Source organism: Capra hircus, chromosome 9, assembly GCF_001704415.2.
Source record: "Capra hircus breed San Clemente chromosome 9, ASM170441v1, whole genome shotgun sequence".
NCBI lineage: Eukaryota > Metazoa > Chordata > Mammalia > Artiodactyla > Bovidae > Capra > Capra hircus.
In genome coordinates, this window is record NC_030816.1 from 19453396 (window position 1) to 19467348 (window position 13953).

Consider the following 13953-nt stretch of genomic DNA (forward strand, 5'->3'; position numbering starts at 1 on the left):
CAGGTTTATCCGGATAAGTCTTCCTAGTAACATGTTTTTGTGAGGTCAGAATGGGCTTCCCATGGAGCTCAGTGGTAAAGAATCCACCTGCCGATGCAGGAGATGTGGGAGAATTGGGTTCAATCCCTGGGTCAGGAAAATTCCCTGGAGTAGGAAACGGCAAAACACTCCAGTCTTCTTTGCCGTGGAAAATTCCATGGATAGGATAGCCTAAGGGGCTGTAGTCTATGGGGTTGCAAAGAGTTAGACACGACTGAACACGTGAGGTCAGACATGGTTCTCCCAATGACTTGAAGACCTGGAACAGACCTCAGAAGCTTCCAGAATCTCAGTTCCCATCTCAGGGCAAGCCCTTGGAGTCCTAAAAGGTGAACCATCTCGAGGATCTTAACACCCTCCTTCAAAGGCACAGCCCTGTCCCCATTTTCAGACCACAGAGAAATTTGGTTCAAAAACGTTGTCATTATTTGCAGCAAAATGAAGTAATTGTCATAGTAAAGAATTCAGAGACTGCCTTGTTTGAGAGAGAGACAGAGCAGCCTGGGTAGGTGGTGGGTGATTCAGGCAATGTCCTCCTTGCCTCCACTTCCGAGAGAAGGAGGTAGGAGCCCTGGAAATGCAAGACCAGAGATCTGGTTCTTGGCTTGAAAGCTTCCTTTTCTCTTGCTTTCCACCTTGAATCACTCACAAAATGCTGTTTGGGGCTCCTAAATATTCTTTTTTTCAGCTCTGTCCACAACTTCTTTTTTCTTCACTGAGAAGTTCTCTTTTTTCTTTCTTTGTGGATGAAAACATCCATCTGAAACATTTCATTTTTGTTGTCTCATCCCACGAGGTAGAAATCTAACTGGATGCTTCTCAAGAAGCATGGCAGTGCTTCCTCACTACCCCTCAGGACTCCCCACCTCACCCACAGCACACCCAAGACACCCCACAAATGCACACAGAGGAGAGACAACCCTTAATTTCATTCCACTCAATTCCGTTCCGGTTGGTTGCCCAGAATTCAGTTTCCTTCAGTCATCTCTAGGTGTCATCCGAGAGGAGCCTCTTCAGGCTCGATTTTCAGCACAGACGCGGGCATTTGGCGGGCCTGGGGAGGCTAGGATGCTGGGGGCTCTGCCTTCGCTGCTGGTGTGGAGTCTGAGCTCCTCCCCATGCTGGCCCCAGCCGTCTCCTCCCCATGCAGCTGGGGCCGGGGCAAGTGGCACTCCGGGCAGAGGGGAGCTCCTCCCCCAGCGTTCTCATCCGCAGTGAAAGAGAATTGCCCTCTGTGATTGTACATAGAATCTGCCAGCAAGAGCCGCCCGAGAGAACAGACAATGGAGCTCTATGTACCTCTGCAGAAAAAGAACAAAAATTCCTACACTTCAATGTTAACTTCTGGGATCCGCAGCCACCCCAGGGCATCCTGGAGATCACCCAACACAGAAGACATCTTCAGAGCTTAAATTAGCTTGCAAATATCAAAAAGGTTAGAGAATGTATCATTTAACTAGAGGGACACTTAGCTTCCTTCTCCATGCCCAGAAAGCATTGTGTGTGTGTGTGTGTGTGTGTGTGTGTGTGTGTATACGCCTTTATGTGTGTTTCACTTTGCATGTTTTGGCATAGATTTTGCAATGCTGAGAGCTGCAAAAAGCTACAGGCTTTTTGTCCTCTGCATAAGATGGCCACACATTACAACAGTTATTTCAAATGTTCTGTTTTAGCATCAGGACTTGGTAGAGTGCCTCACAGTAAATATTAAATAAATACTGATTTTATGACCTTATTCACACTGGGATTTTGCTAGTAAATATGGATCCATAGAAACCCAGTTGGTAAATATTCCTTGATTCTCCCTTGGTAACACAGAAATTCCAGTAACTCCTGCAGCTCTCCACAGGCAGTCTAGCAAGGATCTCGCTTGTCAGCAGAAGTGAACCATATGGTCGCTGCCCTCAGGCCCCATGTTACACAATGTCACTGCTTTGCACATTCAGAGCAGATTTGTTTCCTCACCAACCATGAGAGGCTGTATCTTAAACAACTGCAGCAAAACTATATTTGTCAAGCATCAGAAACAAAGTGTACTTTGTACATCAGTAGTCTTGTTTCTATTCAATTCAGTTTTCTGACTGTTCAAAGTTCAGTCATCTGGCTTTGATTTCTGGCTTGTTTACAGAAACTAATAATGCTTAATAAAGCTCCGAAACCGCTTTCAGCTACGTCTTTGTACTGTGAGTCCACTAGACTGAGAAGTCACACAACTGGTTTTGCCAACCCTCCTACAGATGTGCGTGGATCCCAGGAGTCCCAGTGGACCAACCACCGCCAGCTGTGGACTGCCCGCCGGCTCCACACCGCAGCTCAGATGTGCTGCTTTCCAGGTGTTTAGTCCACGACTACAGAGCTGGTGAGGATCTCAAGCTCAGTTTGTTGTGCTGCAGATTGGTTTGACTGATACCACGTTTCAGCTTAAAGCCCCTTGTTTGTTTTTTTGTTTGTTTTTTCATTTTTATTGGAATATAGTTGATTTACAGTGTGGCGCTGGTTTCAGGTGTATAGCAAAGTCAGTCAGTTATACGCATACGTACATCCACTCTTTCAGATTCTTTTCCCATATAGGTGATTACAGAATATTGAGTAGAGTTCCCTGTACTATACAGTAGGTCCTTATTAATTGCCTGTTTTACATAGAAAGAACTTCTCTGGAAACTCGGACAGTAAAGAATCTGCCTGCAATGCAGGAGACCTGGGTTTGATCCCTGGTTTGGGAAGATTCCCTGGAGGAGGACATGGCAACCCACTCTAGTATTCTTGCCTGGAGAATTCCATGGACAGAGGAGCCTGGTGGCCATACTCCATGGGGTCACAAAGAGGCAGACACAATATAGTAGTGTGCATATGTCAGTCCCAGTCTCCCAATTTATCCCTCACCCCTCTGTCTCCCCCTAGTAACCATAGACTTGTTTTCTACATCTGTGACTGTTTCTGTTTTGTGGGAGGCAGCTTGATTCTGACATGTGTTTTGCACTGGGGGCTAAGACCATAACAGTTTGAACTGCATGGTGGTTTTTTTTTTTTTTTGGCTGAAGAAGAAAGGAAGAACTTTTATCAGTATTTTTTTTTCATATGCATCTGGGATAAAAATTAAGACAGGACTTGTATCTCAGACACCAATTCCTTGGGTAATCTCAGAGACTAGGGGACCTAGTCTCTCAGATAATCTCAGAGATTCTATACTGACTGAGCCACCAGGGAAACCCTAAGTTCAGTTTATTTCAGTTCAGTCACTCAGTCGTGTCCCCTAGTCTCTGAGATTACCCAAGGAATTGGTGTCTGAGATACAAGTCCTGTCTTAATTTTTATCCCAGATGCATATGAAAAAAAAATACTGATAAAAGTTCTTCCTTTCTTCTTCAGCATAATAATTGATGAAAAGAAAACAAAAATATTCATTTTTAAAGAATCAGATAGTGCCAAAAATTATGGCATACAACCCATCTGAAACAAAAGACTTGATGAAAATCTTTTCCAGAATTTTTTCACTGGACAGTATGAAAATCACTGGTTTGGGTTTTCTGGGAAGCAGATGCTGAGATGGAGTTTATTGTGCAGGATATTTCTCAAGAACTGTCTTGGGGTCAACACCCATGGGAAGAAAGGGATGAAAGCAGAATCAGGTAGAGAGAGAACTCGAGCTATGTTGCAACCTTGGCAGATCTGACTGGGAGCTCTGAGATGAAAAATAACCCATCAGCGATGCTCACTATTGAGTTGAAATGGCCAACCTTAGGCCCCTGCCTCTCTGCTCAGGAGGGTGGGACATGGGGAGAAGTAGCCCTGCAGCTGGGCAGTTCCGGAACAGGCTGACAGCAACACGTCCTTTTTAGAAGAGGCATCTGGGCAGTGCACCTTCAGTCCATCACACAGGGAGACACACTATTATTGTAAACAAAAATGGAGTCATATCTTCTACGCTATTACGATGCTGGTATTTTTTACTTAGCAACATACTGTAAACATTTCCCTGTGACCCAAATATGTAATAGATCATGTCCATTTTTAATTAGTGCAGATATTGTACCGAACATGTGTACAATACTAATCAAATTCCTGTTGAAGGGTGTTTGAGAACACCTTTTCTATATTTTTTGCCTTTATAATTAACTCAGTCATGAACATCCTAATGTATATATATCTTTCCACATATGTGAAATTAATTATTAGCATAATTATTAGCACAAAGTAATCTCAAAAGTGAAATTGCTGGGCCAGAAGATATCCATATTTACATTTTGAGTGTAGTGCCAAATTACCCCCCAGAAAGTTGTAACAATTTACCTGAGCACTAAGGATAATTGGCATCAATCTTTGTAATCTTTGCCAATTTCACAGGTGAAAAAATACTTGTTTTCTTAGTAACATTTATTAATTAGTAGCCAGGTTAAATGATGTTTCTTATGTTGACATCATATTTCTTCAATTATTTTTTCCTTTTATGATTTACCTGTACTGATGCTTTGCCCATTTTTCACTGGTTTGTGTCTGTTATACTGAGGGTAGTAGGCCTGTTTGATATATATGATACAATGCTATTTACTAATATCTATCTGTGTCTTATTTTTCCTTTCTTTTTCTTTCTGTTCTTTTTTTTTTTTAAGCTAAACTAACCAAATTCATTTATCCTCTCTCTTAGAAATCCTAAGAAGTTTCCTTCTACCCAACTTGACAGGTATTCTCCTGATACTTCTGGAAATCCTCACACTTTCAAGGTTTCTACTAGTAAATAATGTGAAAAACAGACATTCTCTCCCAGCCCACTCCTTGGTCTTATCTTACTCCCCAGCCACACCGGATTACCTTTTATGGAGAAAAGTCATGAAAGACACACAGATTTTACCTTTCATAATGGTCACTTTGATGCAACTGCATCAGGATGTCTACTTTAATGGTCTTCCTTCCTTCGGAAGTGCCCCTGAATGGCCAGACTTTCTGCGTGAGGTCCTTAGAAGCCCTGCCTCTACCTACAATACGCGGCTGAGCTGGGAAGCAGTGACATTTCCTCCTCCAGCCTGCGAACCTCAGGCAATGCAACTGGGCAGAGCCATGCACAATGGAAAGTGGACACAATCGTGTTCCAAACTTAGGCGTTTTTCCTGCTGACCCATGTCCTCACCCCATCCTCCTACCCAGGTACAAGCTTCCTAGCTCTACCTGGATTTCTGAGTTATCCACTCTATTTCCCCACCCTCCCCATTTTTTTAAAATTAAATGAATTAATTAATTTTTGGCTGTGCTTGGTCTTGCTGCGCAGGCTCTTCTCTAGTTGCAGCAAACCGGGGCTTTTCTCTGGTTGCGATGCGTGGGCTTCTCAGTACGGTGGCTTCTCTTCTCGTTGCAGAACACAGGCTCAAGGGCAGCCAGCTTTAGTGGTTGCAGCTCCCTGGCTCCAGGGCACAGGCTCGATAGCTGTGGCACACGGGCCTAATTGCCCTGCGGCATGTGATAAGTTCCCGCTTCAGGGATCAAAGCCGTGTCTCCCGCATTGCCAGGTGGATTCTTTACCACTGAACCACTAGGGAAGCCCCTTCCTGTTGTTTCTAAAAACACCTTTATTGAGGCATAATTTACAGATCTCGAAGTTCACTCATTTTCAATGTACATTACAAGGATTTTTAGTAAGCTTACTGTGTTGGGCTACCATCACCACAATACAGTTTTAGGACATTTTCCTGACCTCACTGAGATCTTTCATGCCTGTTTACAATTAATCCCCTTTCCCATCCCAACTCCAGGCAACCACTAACCTACATTTTGTCTCTATGCAATTGCCTTTTCTGGACAGAAATTAAATCATATGTGCCTTTAGTTTTGACATCGCCTCTTATCTCCGATGAGAAATTCCAGATTCAGCCTCAGCTCTGTGGAAGTTTGCTGGCCAGACATGGGTTCACTTAACTGGTAAATGACAGAGCTCTGATTCAGGTCCAAGTCTCGTGACTCCAAATTCTTTCCACTCCCTCCTGCTTTCCTGATCTGGATACAGTTGCAACGATGAATGGAAAATTTAGTGATGGCCATTTAAAAAAGCCTCAGAGATCACTGGCCTTCTGGGTCTTGACGCCAAACTCGTGACTCTGCTCAGCCACCAGTGTGTTAGTTGCTCAGTCGTGTTCAGCTTTTGCGACCCCATCGACTGAAGCCCGCTCCAGGCTCCTCTGTCCCTGGAATTCTCCAGGCAAGAATTCTGGAGTGGGTTCCTATTTCCTTTTCTAGCTCAGCCACCAGAGGGTGCCCCAAAGATTTTTAAATTGGCTTTTGCTTGTCACAATTGGGCATCTTAGGAAAGAGAGTGTGAATTGTGACCTGAGTACAATCTCTCCGCGTAGAATTTTTCTTACAGCATTTTCCCTCTCTGGGAAATTGCAAATAGCAATGGAGAATAAAAGCTAGGAAATGTTTTTTGTGCACATTTAAGATTTTTTTTTTCAGGCTTCTCAGACCAATATTTTTTTCTTTAATAGAATAAAAAGGGAAACTACTAAAGAGACTTGGTTAGGGAAGCTGGTGAAACATTAAGTTATGACAATCTAGCATGACAGATATCCAATTAATCATGACATTAAGGTGATTGTGTTAATCTTTTGCATTTTTAGAGAACTAAATTGATTGAGGGAAGGGAACTGGAAACATGTTTTCAGATTGTTACCCAAGTACATTATCTATGTAGCTAGAATTAACTGGATAATAATTCAATATGAAAACTGAATATATCCTTGAGAATTAATTTTTTTGTGACGTATCTCCAGCTATCAGGATGGATGGATGAATGGACAGGGGCTGATTAACAGCCAGGATGGGAGCTCCTGGGACGATCTTCAGGGGAAGGTGATGCTTGTCCTGAGCACCAGCCCTGGCAGGTGTCAAAATCACTGGAGCCGTATGTTTGGTAGTGCTATGCCCTGTGCCCACCACGAACCGCATGCTCCCCAGAACCTGGACTGCAGTTATGGAACCAGGATTAGACCAGAGCCAGTCAAAACCTTTCATTAACTGGAACCAGAGGTTGAGAACTGACTCACCACAAATGGGAAGTTGTGTCTTTTATGCTTATCCTTCTCTTGACAGCTAAGCTAGTCCTGAAAATCCTGCCTTTAAGTGATGACATTGAAAGGAGGGTGCTTAGAATTTCAAAAAATGGCAAATCTTCAAGTACTTTCAAAGCATCTAAATCTGTGCAATGAATTCATATGCTAACGAGGGGGCATAGTATTCTGGTCACCTCAGTAGGGTCGCCACCCACCTGAATAAGGCAACATTTTTATCATGAGCTTCCATCCCCAAATGGGAGCCCATTAAAACCCAAGCCACCTGCTACTCTCTGCCTAGAAAATCTTGTGTCTCTATAAATTGATGAAACCGGGATGCTGAAATAGCACTTTATTGTTGGGAAAAAAAAAAAACCATACATTACAGAAAATTTACTGCTTTAACCATTTTTAAGTTCAGGATTCACTGGCAATAAGTATATACACAGTGTTGTGTAAACATCATTACCACCCATCTCCAGAACTTTTTCATCTCTGTACCACTGAAGAATAACGCCTCCCCCCAGTTCCCCAGCAGTCCCTGGTAACCATGAAATATCACTATTAAAAGCATATTCATTTAGTAGGTCTGGGGATGAGAAAGCCATTTTTACAAAAAGGAAAAGAGGGGGAGTTACAAAATGGCAAAACTCTGCAGAAGCCATTATAGTGAAAATCATAACTCTGTCCATCTTTTCCTAACACAGAATGAACATCAGGATCGGCCTGTGATGGGAATCGCAGCTGCACACAGTCAGGAGAGATGATGCTCGGTCCTAGATGTGTTTGCTGAGTGAGGGGGACACTCCCCCAAAGCAAGGAAGTCGCTGAATCTCCTGAGACCCCAGAGAGGCCCAGGCAAGGCTGGGAGGTGTGGGCGTCTGCCTGGGGTCAGTGGTGTTGGCCAGGTTACAATCTCAACCTAAAACTTCATGCTAATCATCTGAACTCCGAACATTTTTCCAAAGCTAAAATTACCTTTCAAAGGAACGTAGTTCTAGTGTTTGAGACACCTACAATTCCTTCTTAAATAAAATTCAATCTCTCAACCAACCACAATTCCTACTTTTTTAAAAAGCACATAAAGAAAAACAGTGTTAATGAACCCTCTTAAATTCAGACGCACAGGGTCTCTTCTTTGGTGCTTTATTTACAGTCTTGGGCACTTGCTCTAACTGGCCCCTTTCTGAGACCTAGCTTCTTCTGAAAGCACATGGATTTCCTTGTGAAGGAAATACACTTAAAGCCTTTCTGGCTCCCTTTCCCTAAGGCGTTTTGCTAATGTGTACCAGAACATTCTTGAAAGGAGAAAAGAAGGAAAAGAGAAAGAAATACTTTGTCAGAAAAGAGTCTGCCTTTGGGCGTAGCTAGCACAACTGCCTCCTGTTAATCTGCAACCTAGTTAAGAGAACCAGAAATAATTTATTGTGTGTGGTGCTTCCTATAATAACAGCTAACATGCATTTGAGCACTTGCTATCTGCCAGGTGCCATGCTACATTTTTTCTATGGATAATCTCATTTGCTTGGCGCAACTACCCAATAAGACAGAAATTATCTGTATGGATATTACCTATACTGAGGGCTTCCCTGGTAGCTCAGCTGGTAAAGAATCCACCTGCAATGCAGGAGACCCTGATTCTATTCCTGGGCTGGAAAGATGCCCTGGAGAAGGGATAGGCTACCCACTTCAGTATTCTTGGGCTTCCCCGGTGGCTCAGATGGTAAAGAATCTACCTGCAATGAGGGACACCTGGGTTTGATCCCTGGGTTGGAAAGATTCCCTGGAGGAGGGCATGACAACCCACTCCAGTGTTCATGCCTGGAGAATCGCCATGGACAAAGAAACCCAGGCTACAGTTCATGGGGTCGCAAAGAGTCAGACACGACTGAGCGACGAAGCACGCACACACACACGCACGCACGCCTATCCAGAGGAACCTGAGGCTTTAAAGACTCTAAGCAACTTGACCAGATTCACACAGTCAATAACTAGTTGAGCCAGAATTTGAACTCTAACCAATCTGACTCCAGGAGCCTCCATGAATTAAATTACACTGATTAAATTCATGCAAAATCTCCGTGAGATGTTAACTTATATTTTACAGATGAGAAAATTGGAGATTAGAGTCGTTGATCAGCCCAAGGTTGCATTTATGTGATTGAATAGAGAATCAGACCTGGTATTTTGGGCTCTCAAGCCCTTGTTCTTTCCATTAAACACATGAGTTCTGTTCCCCCGCATACGTGCTAAGTCGCTTCAGTCACGCCTGACTCTTGCGACCCTATGGACCATAGCCCGCCAGGCTCCTCTGTCCATGGGATTCTCCAGGCAAGAATACTGGAGTGGGTTGCCGTGCCCTCCTCTAGAGGACCTTCCCGACCCAGGGATCAAACCCACATCTCTTACGTCTTCAGCATTGGCAGGCAGGTTCTTTACCACTAGTGTCACTTGGGAAGCCCCCGGCTCCCCTAGGCCACTTTAAAAACAAAAGGGAAATTGAATTGCTGTACAGTGGGAGTAGTTTAGCGGCAGTTTATCCCTCTCAGCAACCTTGTACTTCCAGGAAGGCTCCAGAGTCTGTGTGGTTTCCCCGCCTCTCCCCACTTGATATAGCCTCCTGAAGCCACTTGATACAAATTGGATGAACAAGGTTCATAAGGGAATGAAAATAATACAAATTGTAGGGTTTGTTTACACGCTCTTTGGCACTGATAGGAACCATCAAGCGACAGATGGTGTTGATCCAGATGAAAGAACAGAGAACATGTGATAATGAATTTACAAGTGTTGTATGGAATGTTTAAGTGCTATTACCCTTAAGCATTTGTCTGTTTCTCTCAGGCAAAGCAACTCTAACGATCTAAACTATAATTTAGGACAGGAGTGTTTCTTTACACTCCATGAAATTCTTGCAAACTTACTTTCCAAACCAAACTGTGATGCCAAATTTTGACTGAGAAAAAAATATACACATATATATATATTTTAAATTTTTATCCCAGGATGTTAGTTTTATCTTTGTGGCTATTGTGAGAAAAAAATATTTATAATCATCTGAAAATGAACAATACTCTCAGGGAGCTGGTCAACTAATAATTATGGCAAACCTATGTTAAGTAAATTTTAAAGATAGCCTATACTGATATTGTTTAAAATGCGCAACTACTTTGGCAAATGTGAGTAATTAATGCTTGCTGCTGCTGCTGCTAAGTCGCTTCAGTCGTGTCCGACTCTGTGTGACCCCAGAGACGGCAGCCCACCAGGCTCCCCCGTCCCTGGGATTCTCCAGGCAAGAACACTGGAGTGGGTTGCCATTTCCTTCTCCAATGCATGAAAGTGAAAAGTGAAAGTGAAGTTGGTCAGTCGTGTCCGACCCTCAGCGACCCTATGGACTGCAGCCTTCCAGGCCTCTCCCTCCTCCGTCCTTGGGATATTCCAGGCAAGAGTACTGGAGTGGGGTGCCATTGCCTTCTCCCAATTAATGCTTATTTATATGTTTTTCAAAAAATTATTTTTCTTGGGACTTTTCTGGTGGCCCAGTGGTTAGCACTTGGTGCTCTCCACTGCCGTGAGCCCAGGTTCATTCCCTGATTGGGGAATTAAGATCCCTCAAGCTGCACAGAATGGCCAAAAAATTATTTTTTCTTTACTTCCTTTAATTTTTAATTGAGATGTACTTGACATATAGCATTATATCAGTTACAGGTGTACAATATAGTGATTTGATATATTTTGTGAAATGGTCTCCACACTAAGTCTATTTAACATCCATCTAAGAATTCCTCTCTTAGCAACTTTCAAATACACAATACAGTAGCTCTTGTTTCATGCTGAGATTTAAAGGCCAAGAACAGGATGTTGAGAAAGCAAGATGACTGCTCCAACTAGGTTAGAAAAGATAGTTCCAGAATCCTCTCCGGGGACTGGCAGAGATTCTCTCTTTCTCTGGTTAGCAGGGGCAAGAACAGACAGCTAGGACACTGAGCTTCCCTTTGAAGGAGCAGTAAGCGGACAGCGGCTGAAAGCATGTTCTTATCAGAAGCTGCTGTAAGGAAATGCCATCTCATCGCACATGGCACCTAAGCCAGCCGTTTCCAATTGCCTTTGCCCTGAAAGTTTCCGCTGGTGTCATTCTGAGAGCCATTCCCTCTGGGGTAGGAGAGAAATGAAGACATTTAGAAGTGGGTCAGAAAACTGCCTCAGCCTACTTGCTTCATGTGGCCATCCTTTTTTTTTAAATTTAAATTAATTAATTTATTTTAATTGGAAGCTAATTACTTTACAATATTGTGGTGGTTTTGCCATACATTGACATGAATCAGCCACGGGTGTACATGTGTCCCCGATCCTGAATCCCCCTCTCACCTCCCTCCCCATCCCATCCCTCAGGGTCATCCCAGTGCACCAACTTTGAGCACCCTGTTTCATGCATCAAACCTGGCCTGGCGATCTATTTCACATATGATAATATACATGTTTCAACGCTATTCTCTCAAATCATCCCACCCTCACCTTCTCCCACAGAGTCCAAAAGTCTGTTATTTATATCTGTGTCTCTTTTGCTGTCTCACATATAGGGTCGTCATTACCATCTTTCTAAATTCCATATATATGCGTTAATATACTGTATTGGTGTTTTTCTTTCTGGCTTACTTCACTCTGTATAATCGGCTCCAGTTTCATCCACCTCATTAGAACTGATTCAAATGCATTCCTTTTAATAGCTGAGTAATATTCCATTGTGTATATGTACCACAACTTTCTTATCCATTCGTCTGCCAATGGACATCTAGATTGCTTCCATGTCCTAGCTATTGTAAACAGTGCTGCAATGAACATTGGGGAACACGTGTCTCTTTCAGTTCTGGTTTCCTCAGTGTGTTTGCCTAGCAGTGGGATTGCTGGGTCATGCGGCAGATCTATTTTCCAATTTTTAAGGAATCTCCACACTGTTCTCCATAGTGGCTGTACATCCTTTTGTTTTCTGGCTTATCTTCATCTTTTCCTGACACTCCCTCTCTTTTAGATTCTCAGGTTTGTGTTTTGTTTTTGAGAACCGTTGAGTTATTTATTTTTATTGAACTATAGTTGATTTGCAATATTAGTTTCAGGTGTACAACATAGTGATTCAATATTTTCATAGATTACATTTCATTTAAACTTATTATAAAATATTGGCTACAATCCCTGTGCTGTGCATTACATTCTTGTAGTTTATTTGTTTCATATGTGGTTATTTGTACTTCTTAATCCCATCTCTCCTCTTGCCCCTCCTGCTTCCTTCTTCCCTGTGGAAACCACTGGTTTGTTCTCTATATCTGCTTCTGTTGTGCTATCTTCATTCATTTGGTTTTTTTTTTTTTAGATTCCACACATAACTGATAATGCACAGTGTTTCTCTTTCTCTGACTTATTTCACAAGCATAATACCCTCCAGGCCCATCTATGTTTGTGTTCTTGAAACTACTCACTCACACGCCATCCATGGTGTTGTCTCCATTCATTTTTGTCTTTGACATTTGGCTCTATTTGACTGTGCTGCTCACTGTTTCATTCTACAATGCAGGTATTGATAGACCCCCAAAGTATCTGTCAGGAAGCTTCATCCCAAAGGATGACCTTTAAAGAAAATACCAGAGGTTAGTGGTCAAGAGCAGGGCCAGGAAGTCAGATTGTTGGAATAAAGAAAGTGGAGAGGACAAATGGAAAGTTGGAAATAATAGGAGCTCAGACTCACTGGAGACACAGATGCACTGGAATAAGATAGCTCCCAAAGTGGAGGAACTGGGAACAAAAAGGATTCTTGTGCCAGCTGTCATGCAGAGTGGAGCTATAAGCCAGACCTCAAAGAAAAGGCTGGTAAATCTAGCTGGTAGGCCAAAGGGCCTTGGAGCTAGAGGCTAAGGCTTTGGGTCCATCACTACGGTTCTTAGAGTGATGGACCTCCTGCTAAGCTAAATACAGGGGTTTAGTTTTGATGTCTAATCCTGCCCACCAGAACTTGCCTTTTAGATTCTGTACATTATTCATTATTGTGTCAGCCTAACCCTTTGACCTTCGGTCCTCTTTATCTCCATCATCTGTCTTTATCCTAACTTCATCTTTTGCTTTTCTTTGCAGAGCCTCTCTCCCTTCAGCACCCCTGCCTTCCTTATGTGCCGTGTTCCGGGCCTCAGCCCTGTTCGGTGCCTGCGTTCCAGCTCTCTGGCTTGCACAGCCTCCCAGACCATGCTCACGGATATTCCACTGCCCCTTCATGAGCTCCACCCTGGACAGTCAGCTGTCGTAGCAGAAGCTTCTAACAGGGGTGTCACAGTTGGACTGAAATATGGTACCCCTCTCCTCCCACCCTTTTGATTCAAGGCATGGGTTTTTTTCTGGTCCATATTCTGGAGGCTCATGGTCCTTTACATTCAGAATACAATCACTATATTGGAGTCATCACTTCTCTTAAGGGATTCTATCTGCCAAGGAAATCACTAGACCTTGTAGTCACTCACCCTAAGGAGGCAGAGCAGAGCCTCTCGGTCCTGGGACCTCCGGGGATGGTTTGGTCAAGGTCACTTCCTCAGTAGTCCCTGAGCACTAGATTGCTACGAGCACTTTATTTCTTCGATCTTCGACATCTTCAAATCACGGTTGGAGCATTCACAGAGTTCTCATTTATCCAAAATCCCTGGGTTCCTTCTTGCTCACCTAACACGGGACTTTGGAATTTCTTTGTCCCTTTCTGGCATCAACTCATTTCTACATAATTCTTTCAGTGTGCATGTGTGCATGCTAAGTCACTTGAGTAGTGTCCAACTGTTTGCAATGTTACGGACCGTAGCCTGCCAGGCTCCTCTGTCCATGGGACTCTCCGGGCAAGGATACT

General features: G+C 43.3%; 1 long non-coding RNA gene across 1 annotated transcript; it reads left to right on the forward strand.

Moving 5' to 3' along the window:
* Positions 792-8231, forward strand: LOC106502466. The gene is made up of 3 exons (XR_001918522.1): positions 792-1474; positions 2277-2398; positions 7784-8231. It is a non-coding gene; the product is annotated as an uncharacterized LOC106502466 (long non-coding RNA).